The sequence below is a fragment of the Rosa rugosa genome, chromosome 1, assembly GCF_958449725.1.
Source record: "Rosa rugosa chromosome 1, drRosRugo1.1, whole genome shotgun sequence".
NCBI classification, from domain to species: domain Eukaryota; kingdom Viridiplantae; phylum Streptophyta; class Magnoliopsida; order Rosales; family Rosaceae; genus Rosa; species Rosa rugosa.
Window position 1 is genome coordinate 53,459,270 of NC_084820.1, and position 12,458 is coordinate 53,471,727.

Sequence of the window (12,458 nt, forward strand, 5' to 3'; positions counted from 1 at the left end):
ACCAGTAAGGGTTGGTGTTCCTGCAGCCAGACCCGAGCTGCCATCACCAGAGGAAGGATATGCCACTGCCTTAGAACTCCTCTTCCTCCGAGGTTTTGGATTCTCAGAAATCAGCTTCTTAGGTTGCAGACCCACGGGTTTCGGAATATTCTTACGCCCAGGAGGACGTCCCAACTTAACATTCTTTACCGGGGAAACTAAGATAACCCCATTCTTGCTCTTTAGGGCCAATTCAGGTTCAAACCCAAGATCAACAACCTCCACCTGAGGTACCTCCTCAACTGTCTTCTTACGTTTAGAATATTGCATGAGGGCCGCAGAGGCCGTTCTCTTCTTCCCACTGAGAGATCTGACAACTGCAGTAGCTTGCATGGGCGCACTAGCCCCCTGAACCGGAGATGGGATTTCGGCCAGTTGGGCCGCTATAGCTGACGCTGAGAAACCCTGGAGGAAACCTGAGGTCGACTTAGCCACGGAAGTAAAGAGTTTAGGTACTGTGGACTGAGCCAAAACCTCCGCAAGACTCGGAGCAACAGACCCAACCAAACTAGGGTTAGGGTTGGCGTCGACAGAGACCTGCAGCGCTTCTGGAGGACCAGCACAGCCCGACCGCTGGTGTTCCATCATACCACAGACCCGACAGAACCCGACGAGTCTCTCATAGCGGAACCTTACCATCGTAGATGCCCCAGAGGTGAAATCAAAAGTGGATGGAGGGAAAACCTGCTTCACCGGAGACGACAGAAGGTGATGGATACGAACCCGTGCCGCCGTACCCTTGCGAATACCAACCTTATCCAGATGCACGATCTCCCCTAAAGTAGCTCCAATGAGCGCCACAGCGCCTTCAGTAACTAGGGCCGGTGGTAGACTCATAATCTCCACCCACATTGGAAAAGAAGAGATCGACACTTGCGCTGGATCTTTCAAACAATCGAACTCAGCCATAGCCAGCGCCCACTTTCCAAAAAACCACGGCCCTCCCTCGATCGTCCTCAGACGATCCTCTAGGTTTGAAAACTGAAAAACAAACCGATCCTTGACTGCGCATGCAGAGAAACGATGTCCAAGCCCCTATAAGGAGGTCATAGTCCCCAAGAAGGCCTTGGGTCAGCCCGACGCTTGGTCATGACAGAGAGAAGTCTCCCCACTGCGAAGTGATGAGAAGACACAGCAGCATCACTAGCCGGACCAAAGGATGTCCGACCATCTTCGGAGATCGCCAAAGCTGCTGCCAGACGAGCGATAACGTGATCAACCATCTTCTTCTCACGTATCAATCATAGTTCAGTGATAACAAAAACCCTAAGAGAGTTTTTCTCTCAACCTAGCTTCTCAACAGCGCCCTAGCCTCCACCTCCTAGCTTCCTTCTATCGCTCTCTTCTAGACTTCTCTCCACCCAATAGCCTCTATTGATGCTGTTACCGCAAGCTTCGCTGCTTCCCTTGCACTCGCTGAAGGAGGTAGTGCTCCTGACCTAGGGAAGATTGGTGTTGGTCCTATTCGCAGGTCCTCCCAATCCTTCCTAATTGAAAAACCTCTGACCTGCAAGCCGGTTGATCCTACGGCATTCAAAGCTCACTTTCACCGCACTTGGATGGTGGGAAGACCACTTGGGAGCAAGAACAAGAACCATTGCTCAGAAAAGAAGGTGGGTGTGGCTCCATGCGTCTCACTTACCCTACTGCTGCTGCTGTTCAGGAGGTTAGCCCTAAAGATAAGGGCAAAGGGAAGCTCTAAGCTTTCTGTTCTCGTTATCTAGCATTTGGATTCTGGTATTTTGCTATTTAAGTTTAGCTTCTCTAGTTGTACACCAATTGAGGTCTCTAGGTGATTAAAGTTGCTTTGGCAAGGATTTAGGTAGTGTGGATTTGTGTTCATATGGCTAGGTTTAATAATTGTGCTCATTTTGTTTACAATGAGGGTTACTTGTCATTTATTTCGCAGTTTGTGTCATCTAGGTTTTATTTGGTGTAAGACAGCAAATGATATACGTGCCTTTTAGTCATGGATAAGTAGTGAAATTATCTATTTCTTAAAAAAAAAATGAATAGAAAGGAACAATGTGGGGGTAAAACACTAAACAATAACGACAGAAAAGTCTTCAGGGGGGTTAAAAAGTAAAACTCTTTCTACATATATATATATATTTAAAATTTAAGAATTTGGGTAACGAACTTAAATTTTATGCAATGTATTAAGACTCAAATAATAATACAACGGCCATCATCCTATTTATGAGAGTTTTAAAAAAAGATATGAGACAAAATACCATTATAACACAATAAATATTAAACGATGCCACACATTCGTAATTTTGTTAAGAAAAACATGAATATCATATAGATCCAAAAGATTGAGTCCAATTGAAATCTTAGCTTTGAATTGAAAGAATTATGATGTTCAAAGCTAAGATTTCGATCGGTTTCAATCTTTTGAATGGTACATGATGTTCTAAAGTTCCCGGCCTATCAAAACTTATAAATTTTGTTATGTTTTTGTTTTTCTTTCATGATTGGTCCTTGACTTATGTGAGCCATCGAGTATGTGCCTGATTAACAGATCCAAAATAACCACCACAGGTAGTCGAGTTGGTAAGAGCCTCCAGGTGTGGAACCCCCACACCCGGGTTCGAATCCCGTCAACGCTGATTGGAGTTAAATTCCAATCTATTCTTGGTGGCCAGGGGGGAGGAAGCGTTCTGACATGATCCCCCGGCACGGATTAGTCTCTGGGCCTAGGAAGCCTTTAAGGAACCGTGTGATCTCGATAAAAAAAAGGGGAATTTGATTCTACACCCAAATTCACACACCCCTTTTAGAATAAACCCATCCATAAGAGTGTTTTAATATACACCCAAACCAATTAATTAGGTTTATTCAAAATAAAAAAACCTATTAAATAGGGTAAATATTAAAACCCAATGTTGTTAAGAATTACTGAAGCTAGGCAGCCGCGTTTTCTCTCTAACCGCATCTAGGGTTTAGGGTTTTCTCGCGTCTGCAGCTTTCATTCAAACATCAATGGCAATTGATGCAATGGCCGCACGTCTCGCTGCCTCTCTTGCTCTGGCGGAGGGGAAGAGGCATGTGGATTTGCGTCCATCCAAAGGACTGCGACAACAGGAGGCTTTCATGGTGGGGAAGCTTCTCACAGCGCGGGACTATACGCGCCGCTCGTTTCTGGGGATGTTCCGATCTGCATGGAGGGTGAATGGCTCTCCGGGTGGAGGAAACTAGAGAAGATGACCGTGTGTTGTTCTCTTTTTCAGATCTGGCCGATAGAGGTAGGGTTTGGAAGGGAGGGCCATGGGGGTTCAATAAAACTCCGATTGCACTTGCAGAATACGATGGCATCGGATGGATCTCGGAGGTGCCATTGAGGACGTCGTCGTACTGGATGACGTTATTGGGGGTTCCTCCGGCCTTTCGATCTGAAAGAATTATGAGGCTTATTGGTAGCACCGTGGGCGAGTTCAAAGAGTTTGATAGAACAGCTTTCCGACAACGGACTCTGCGTATACGGGTGGAGATCGAGTATGCGAAACCTATATTGTTCAAACAGAGGTTCTGGGTTGAAGATGATGTCCAGTTTCTGGTCAAATTCAAATATGACAAGATTTTTGGACGGTGTGGACGGTGTGGATTTGTTACCCACGTTGGCCTCCCATGCTCCGGCCCGGAACTGGAGGAGGATGAAGAGGAGGTTGCGGGAGTAGTGGCACAATCATCTGCCCTAGCGATCCTTCATGAAGAACCTGGGACCAGCTCCAATGTATCTAAGGTTTTGGCTCCTGGCCCGACTCTAATCTTCAGAGCAACAATACCTATGTAACGTCCCGTATCTCAATTTACCTGTTTACTAGTCATTTGGACGGTAAACGACCTTTACTTTCACTTTTACTTTCGGTTTAGTGCTTTTAGTGGCCCTAAAAATTGACTTTTTGTTCGGGTCAAAATTTGAGAAAATGTTCTTCATGAAAGTTGTAGGGGACGTTAAACCGAGCGCGTACATATGTGGTACGTAAAAATCGGAGCTCGTATGCAAAAGTTATAAGCAAAAATGTGAAAATTACTGTTCATGGTAAGTAGTATATATTTGAATTTTTCACTGTGGCCGGTAACTTTTTCTTTTTCTCTCTCTCTTCCCCCGCGTGTTCTCTCTCTCGTCCCCGAGCTCTTGCTCTCTCTCTCTCACCTCTGCAACTCCGGTTGCTTTCTCTTTCCGGCCACCAAAAAGCGTAAAACCGGTGGCTACGGACTCGTCTCGACCTCCTCTTGGTGCCTGCGGTGATGGCTCATGGCGGCTTGGCCGGAAAATGACGCATCGAGCTGTGGAAGTTTCACTGTAGCAGAAGTGGTCAACGCCAGTTTCTCCCGATTCCGGCCACCTCCGGCGACGAACCATAATCATTTGGAAGCGCCTTGCGATGTAGATGATGCTCCCCAAATATTTTGCAGCGATTTGAAGCGTGGAGGAAGAATTGAAGGTTTGAAATTCTTGCACTATTCACGGTTTCGGGTTCAATGTTTACCTTAATTGTTGAACTAGTTCTAGACGTTTTCTGGCTTAGTGGTAGTTGAATAAAACGTTGGGTCCGTTGAGTAGGTGCTGCTGCCAAAGTTTGGTGGCCAACGGAGCTGGTGGCGGTGGCGGCGGCGCCGCCACTGTGGGCGGCGGTAGCGGCGGCTAGGGTAGCTTTTTAATTTCTTTTTCTGGCTAGTTAAATTCTATAATTATCATAGAGCTTGTATGTGAAGTTTGGTGAATTTTGGAGGAGTTTGGAATTGTTTGTGAATTTCCGAAGTTTGAAGTTTTGTGATGGAATTGTGGGAAATCCGGCCGTTGGATTTCCCTCGTTTTCATTGTGGAATATGTAGATTGAGGAATTGGTGTTGTGGAAGAGATTTGGGTGGAATTTGAGAAGTATTGGAGATAGAGATTTTCGGGTTTCGTTTAGGTTCGTATTTATTTTATTCGAATTGCCGTTTACGGAAATATAATTGTGTACAGGGCAATGTTGCGAGCTACGGCTAGATGAAGGAACTCGTTTGCGTGGTCGCCCATTAGTACTGTGAGTGGACTTTTATTTTCAAATAAGTGATGCATGCATTTATTTATTAAAGTATGCTTTATTTAATTAACATATTATTTTCCGAGCATATGAATTGATTTTGGAATTTGATTTCAATTTATCTCGTGGATTTGCTTTCAATAATGATTTTCATGAAGTAATTATGATTTATACCGGTTGTGAATTTTGATTATTAATTTGTTATGCTCGGATTCGAATTTATAATTGATGTTGAATTTGGACGAATTATTTTTCCGAGGTGATTTCCGGAATTAATTATATTTCTATTCGTTGTTTTGAGATTTCTGGAAAGCTTTTCGAAATGGGATTTCGATGCAGTTATTTCTTATTTATCTATCGACTTTCGGTTTTGGCATTGGGAATGCCTTGTTGATGATCTAATTATTTTCTTAGCGTGTGGGACACGCTGTTGATTTATACGACGTTTTACGAGAATTTCCGGGTACGGTTGGGAATCGTACCCGTGTTTTCTTTATTCGTGGGACATGGGGAAGCCTTAAGGATTTATTGGATTTTATTAGTTTTTACCCGCCATACCTGGGTCGTCATATTTATTGCTAGCTAGCCTATTAGTACTCCTCCCTGCTTACTATGTGTTTGTGGGTGAGTAAGAGCAGAGCATGGGATGCTCCAGAGTGTGGGACACTCCGACCCGAGCCTGGGAGGCTCCCTTCTTTCGTATGGTGAAACTTCTTCCCCATATTTTATCGTTGCTTGACTAGCGGGGCTAGTCCGATTTTCACTGTAGCCAGCGGGGCTGGTCTTATCTTTTTGAGAAACGAGATTTCGGTTTTACGATATATTTTTCGAATGTTGTGACTAGCGAGGCTAGTCGGTTTATCGTTTTGAAATTCTTGGTTTTAAAGCTAAATGTGTTTTACCATTTGTGCATGCATCGAGTTTTTAAAGGAATAAATGTGGGAAAGTATGAAATCCTTCTTATTTTAAATTGTTTATTTTTGTCCACTCACGCTAACGTTTTTCGTCTACTTTCCCCTGGGCCTTTCGGTTTCTAATGCCCAGTTTGCAGGCGCTATTAGTTGAGGTCGGGCGTACATGGATCGAGACATAGTTGACGAATAGCTTCCGCGCTTCTTTGTTTGGCTCTGATCTATTGTGGGTTACTATTTTGGGTAGTCCTCTTTAGGGGTGACTCGACCAGTTCTCGGTAGAGTTATCTCTAAGGTGGGCCCCGCAGGGCCACCTCGGATTTCAGGGTGAAATTCGGGGCGGGTCCTGTCAATTTGGTATCAGAGCATTAGGTTGTTAGGTTCTGTAGACTCGTTTCTATTCTGTTACCTTATATGCTTGGTGTTGCCCAGTACCTCTCGAGTGATGGCCCGACTGCAGCGGTTCCCCATCGTGTACTCTTCGGTACTGTGGTATACATCAAGTGTGTAAGGTACAAAGCTAGTTGGTTTTCTTCTGGTGCTATGCCTCTTGTACGCCGACCTCCTAGGGTTTCCTTTGTGTATTCGATTGATTAAGTGTCTTGCGCCTATCCCTGGTGATGGTAGAGTAAAACTACTCTAGAGTTTCGAGTTGTACTACGAAATGTGATTCGAGGAAAATGTTGTGGTTGTCTTTTCCTCGTTGCCAACCATTTTGTTGGGGCATGGATTATGGTGCGGAAACCAGAGTTCAAGTTTGTGTTTGAGTGTCTGAGACGAGTGACGATAGCTTTGGGCTGCCTCTGGATGATATAATTGTTTCGGAATCAGGATCGTTGGTGGGATTGGAACTAATGGTGGTTTTGACTTGGAACCAAGTTTCGAGGAAACGTGTTTTGTGTTGTGATTGGTTGTTATGTAGCATTTGAAATATTATTGGAAGTTTTTGGTGATTCTTTGGGAACCTCAGTGTTGGAAACCATTTACAAGAGGAAATTGAATAAATATTTTGAATTTTTATGGCTAGATGCCGTGTTTTCAAGTGACTATGGTCACTGATAATGGTGGAGTATTCTAGTGGTGATTAATTCGAGGAAATTGGATCGTTATGTGGTGGGACCACTTTCGGATCCGAGTGTTGTGGTGTTTGATACAAGATATTGGACGAGTGCCATTTGTTCTCTATCATGGATACCGTTTATGGAAGACTTGGTGAATGGTGTTTTGTCGTCCGGGAAAATTGTTTGTTGTTTGAGTTTAATACATGTAGAGGATTGCTTTGGAGGAATTGAGTGGTCTTAATATTTTGGTGCTATTACTGGTGGTAATGGGTTAAGCTGTGAGATATCGGTTCTGACGACGAGTCTCGGAAGATGTGTTACATGACGTGACCGACTATGTAAGTGACATTTGGGGACGTGCATGGTTGTTACTTGTCCGTGTTAATTTCGAGGGCGAAATTTTTAAAAGGAGGGGAGATTGTAACGTCCCGTATCTCAATTTACCTGTTTACTAGTCATTTGGACGGTAAACGACCTTTACTTTCACTTTTACTTTCGGTTTAGTGCTTTTAGTGGCCCTAAAAATTGACTTTTTGTTCGGGTCAAAATTTGAGAAAATGTTCTTCATGAAAGTTGTAGGGGACGTTAAACCGAGCGCGTACATATGTGGTACGTAAAAATCGGAGCTCGTATGCAAAAGTTATAAGCAAAAATGTGAAAATTACTGTTCATGGTAAGTAGTATATATTTGAATTTTTCACTGTGGCCGGTAACTTTTTCTTTTTCTCTCTCTCTTCCCCCGCGTGTTCTCTCTCTCGTCCCCGAGCTCTTGCTCTCTCTCTCTCACCTCTGCAACTCCGGTTGCTTTCTCTTTCCGGCCACCAAAAAGCGTAAAACCGGTGGCTACGGACTCGTCTCGACCTCCTCTTGGTGCCTGCGGTGATGGCTCATGGCGGCTTGGCCGGAAAATGACGCATCGAGCTGTGGAAGTTTCACTGTAGCAGAAGTGGTCAACGCCAGTTTCTCCCGATTCCGGCCACCTCCGGCGACGAACCATAATCATTTGGAAGCGCCTTGCGATGTAGATGATGCTCCCCAAATATTTTGCAGCGATTTGAAGCGTGGAGGAAGAATTGAAGGTTTGAAATTCTTGCACTATTCACGGTTTCGGGTTCAATGTTTACCTTAATTGTTGAACTAGTTCTAGACGTTTTCTGGCTTAGTGGTAGTTGAATAAAACGTTGGGTCCGTTGAGTAGGTGCTGCTGCCAAAGTTTGGTGGCCAACGGAGCTGGTGGCGGTGGCGGCGGCGCCGCCACTGTGGGCGGCGGTAGCGGCGGCTAGGGTAGCTTTTTAATTTCTTTTTCTGGCTAGTTAAATTCTATAATTATCATAGAGCTTGTATGTGAAGTTTGGTGAATTTTGGAGGAGTTTGGAATTGTTTGTGAATTTCCGAAGTTTGAAGTTTTGTGATGGAATTGTGGGAAATCCGGCCGTTGGATTTCCCTCGTTTTCATTGTGGAATATGTAGATTGAGGAATTGGTGTTGTGGAAGAGATTTGGGTGGAATTTGAGAAGTATTGGAGATAGAGATTTTCGGGTTTCGTTTAGGTTCGTATTTATTTTATTCGAATTGCCGTTTACGGAAATATAATTGTGTACAGGGCAATGTTGCGAGCTACGGCTAGATGAAGGAACTCGTTTGCGTGGTCGCCCATTAGTACTGTGAGTGGACTTTTATTTTCAAATAAGTGATGCATGCATTTATTTATTAAAGTATGCTTTATTTAATTAACATATTATTTTCCGAGCATATGAATTGATTTTGGAATTTGATTTCAATTTATCTCGTGGATTTGCTTTCAATAATGATTTTCATGAAGTAATTATGATTTATACCGGTTGTGAATTTTGATTATTAATTTGTTATGCTCGGATTCGAATTTATAATTGATGTTGAATTTGGACGAATTATTTTTCCGAGGTGATTTCCGGAATTAATTATATTTCTATTCGTTGTTTTGAGATTTCTGGAAAGCTTTTCGAAATGGGATTTCGATGCAGTTATTTCTTATTTATCTATCGACTTTCGGTTTTGGCATTGGGAATGCCTTGTTGATGATCTAATTATTTTCTTAGCGTGTGGGACACGCTGTTGATTTATACGACGTTTTACGAGAATTTCCGGGTACGGTTGGGAATCGTACCCGTGTTTTCTTTATTCGTGGGACATGGGGAAGCCTTAAGGATTTATTGGATTTTATTAGTTTTTACCCGCCATACCTGGGTCGTCATATTTATTGCTAGCTAGCCTATTAGTACTCCTCCCTGCTTACTATGTGTTTGTGGGTGAGTAAGAGCAGAGCATGGGATGCTCCAGAGTGTGGGACACTCCGACCCGAGCCTGGGAGGCTCCCTTCTTTCGTATGGTGAAACTTCTTCCCCATATTTTATCGTTGCTTGACTAGCGGGGCTAGTCCGATTTTCACTGTAGCCAGCGGGGCTGGTCTTATCTTTTTGAGAAACGAGATTTCGGTTTTACGATATATTTTTCGAATGTTGTGACTAGCGAGGCTAGTCGGTTTATCGTTTTGAAATTCTTGGTTTTAAAGCTAAATGTGTTTTACCATTTGTGCATGCATCGAGTTTTTAAAGGAATAAATGTGGGAAAGTATGAAATCCTTCTTATTTTAAATTGTTTATTTTTGTCCACTCACGCTAACGTTTTTCGTCTACTTTCCCCTGGGCCTTTCGGTTTCTAATGCCCAGTTTGCAGGCGCTATTAGTTGAGGTCGGGCGTACATGGATCGAGGCATAGTTGACGAATAGCTTCCGCGCTTCTTTGTTTGGCTCTGATCTATTGTGGGTTACTATTTTGGGTAGTCCTCTTTAGGGGTGACTCGACCAGTTCTCGGTAGAGTTATCTCTAAGGTGGGCCCCGCAGGGCCACCTCGGATTTCAGGGTGAAATTCGGGGCGGGTCCTGTCAACCTAGCACTGTTCCAGCGTTCTGTCTCCCTCCAGAAGTTGCTGCCCGGCGAGCAAAGAGACAGGTACAGATTAGGGAGCTAACAGAACCACGACAACAGGTCGAGTCTATCCTTGGTCAACGCCGGGATAGAGATGGTGATGAGGTACTTATTTCTCCCAAGAAAATGAAATTGAGTTTGGCTATTGGCAAAAAGAATCTGGATGCAGTAACTATGGGACTGTTGGAAGGGCCGTCCAAGCAGGTTGAATAACTGAAAAGAAAGAGAGGCCGACCTCTAGGAAGTGTGAATAAATTGCCGTATGGCATGGCGGGAAAGGGAAAAATACTAAGAATGAGGGTGACTCGGCAAAGAAGGTTCCAAACACGAGCAGGAAGACCAACCTGATGCCGAGGTTGTTAGCTGCTGAAGGGATTGAAGCTGGTACTCTCTCCAACCCTAAGGGGAAGGAGATGGTGCTGTCTTAAATCTTATGGTGCCTAGACATTCTGGATGCAAGTCTTTTCAAGCGGGAAATTTCTCTATGAGCTTTTCTAAGATGTTTCTAGTCTTTGTTTGTACCACAATTGAGTGTTGGCAGATTAGGCTAGTTGATTGAGTTTTCCTTAGGAAGCGAGTTTTTCTTGCTTAGCTAGGCTTGCTCTCCAGCGAGCGTTCATTTAGACTTTAATGAGTTTAGTATAGATTTAGATAGGATATCTGGTGCATGTATCAGATTTCTTGTGTAAGTGTTTTGTTAGACTCTGGCCTGGTTATGGCTTTGATTTCTAATAATATCAAATCCTTTAAAAAAAAAAAAAAGAATTACTGAAGCTGCCATTATCAAATTCCCCATTCACCTATTAAATAGGATTAATAGTCAAAATCATCTAGCAAATATTATGGAGTTTGATTGACGTTATTGTTGGTATTACCTTCATTTTAGGTTTTTATCAGAACTTAATTTTAGGTGTTTACATTAATGTCATTATTATCATATAATGATGAATTTTTGGTATGTTTCTTCCTATATATAGAAGCTAGTGAATTCATTCGTCATTTTTTCTTTGGGTGGAGACCTTTCACAAAGTTGCAAATGATTTCAAAGGATGATTTCAAACGACCTATTCATGAGGTTTATTTCATCATTTTCTTATGGGTTGGAGACTTTCTTTCAAATAGGTACATATATCATATTCGTAATTCAAATTACCTATTCATCAGATTTATTTAGTATAATATCTTTGTTAATCTTTTGATTTTGTGTAAAGCTTGAATTGGATGGATTTTTAGTAATTAGAAATTTCAATTTATGAATCTGGTACAAAACTTAGTTTCATTCCTTCAAAATAGAATCGTTGTTTCTAATTACCTGATACTTAGATTGCTTTAATATGTAATACCTATGATTTAGATGTTTGTTTTTGTAGTTTTAAATTATTTGTGTGACTCTATATCATAGGTTGTTTATTCCATAACCTATAGTATTGATAATTAATATACCTATATTTTGGATATATGTATTTAAATCCTAATAGAGTTTTACCTTTGAAATAGATGTATGAATGTAATTTGCAATTGTATAAGGAATCGCAACATGCAGGGCACTAGTAGTTGGGAGATTTATGAAGACTACATTGCAAAGTGCTAGTCAAGATGACGGATGAAGTGTTATAATGTTCTTTATATTAGGTTCGAAAATGTAAAGTTTATATTTCAATTGTAAAAACAAATTTAAAATTGTTTATTTCAATACTGGATAAACATCATTTATGGTTGTACTCATTGTCCCTATTTCAATAAATTTTTAGGTTTATTCCTTCAAAAATAATGTGTATTTAAATTATCTTGATATTAGAAATAAATTTCTTAATATTGTAAAGTTCAATTTCAATTGTAAAACAATGAATGATAATAATGAGTTTGCTAAATTATAGTGCAAAAACTCTTGCACATTCAAAATTATTCAATGTGCCAAAATTAAGGGATAATTATATATTAAGCAAACTCTACAGTTACACATAACTATTATGTGGTCCTTGACCACCTCATAGAATCAGGCACCTATGTGGAGAAAAATGTAGGGGCGGAAAAAAAAATCTTAAAGCAATCAGTCTACATCAAGTACATTTTACATGGGCTAATTACATTAACTCGACCATTTTAGAAAATTAATGAATATGAAATGATTGTATAACTACACCTATTAGAACGGATAAGCAAAATAGCATACCTTAATGAGAGAATGTTTAATCATGTCGAGAAAGAGAAATATTTATATAATAGGAATATAACAGAATCTGATGATACACAATAGCAAATATATAGATCACATCGGAAATGAAGAAATATAGGATAATTAAGGCAATTAATCGTTTCAAATAAGAGAAAAATCAAGGATTAAATTGATTATATTAAATTCTAAATATTTAAATTCAAAAAAATAGTCAACAGCTATATTTGAGGAATATTTTATTTATTCAATCAGAAGGGCAAAAAAGTCA

The 12,458-nt window shown here is 41.4% G+C and overlaps 2 long non-coding RNA genes across 2 annotated transcripts; both read left to right on the forward strand.

The window, feature by feature from the left end:
- Positions 1-4,148: 4,148 nt before the first annotated feature.
- On the forward strand, positions 4,149-7,260 carry LOC133741120 (uncharacterized). The gene is made up of 3 exons (XR_009861623.1): positions 4,149-4,490; positions 5,015-5,075; positions 6,120-7,260. It is a non-coding gene; the product is annotated as an uncharacterized LOC133741120 (long non-coding RNA).
- Positions 7,261-7,784: 524 nt separating this feature from the next.
- Positions 7,785-10,627, forward strand: LOC133741124 (uncharacterized). Its single transcript, XR_009861635.1, has 3 exons — positions 7,785-8,126; positions 8,651-8,711; positions 9,756-10,627. It is a non-coding gene; the product is annotated as an uncharacterized LOC133741124 (long non-coding RNA).
- Positions 10,628-12,458: the final 1,831 nt, after the last annotated feature.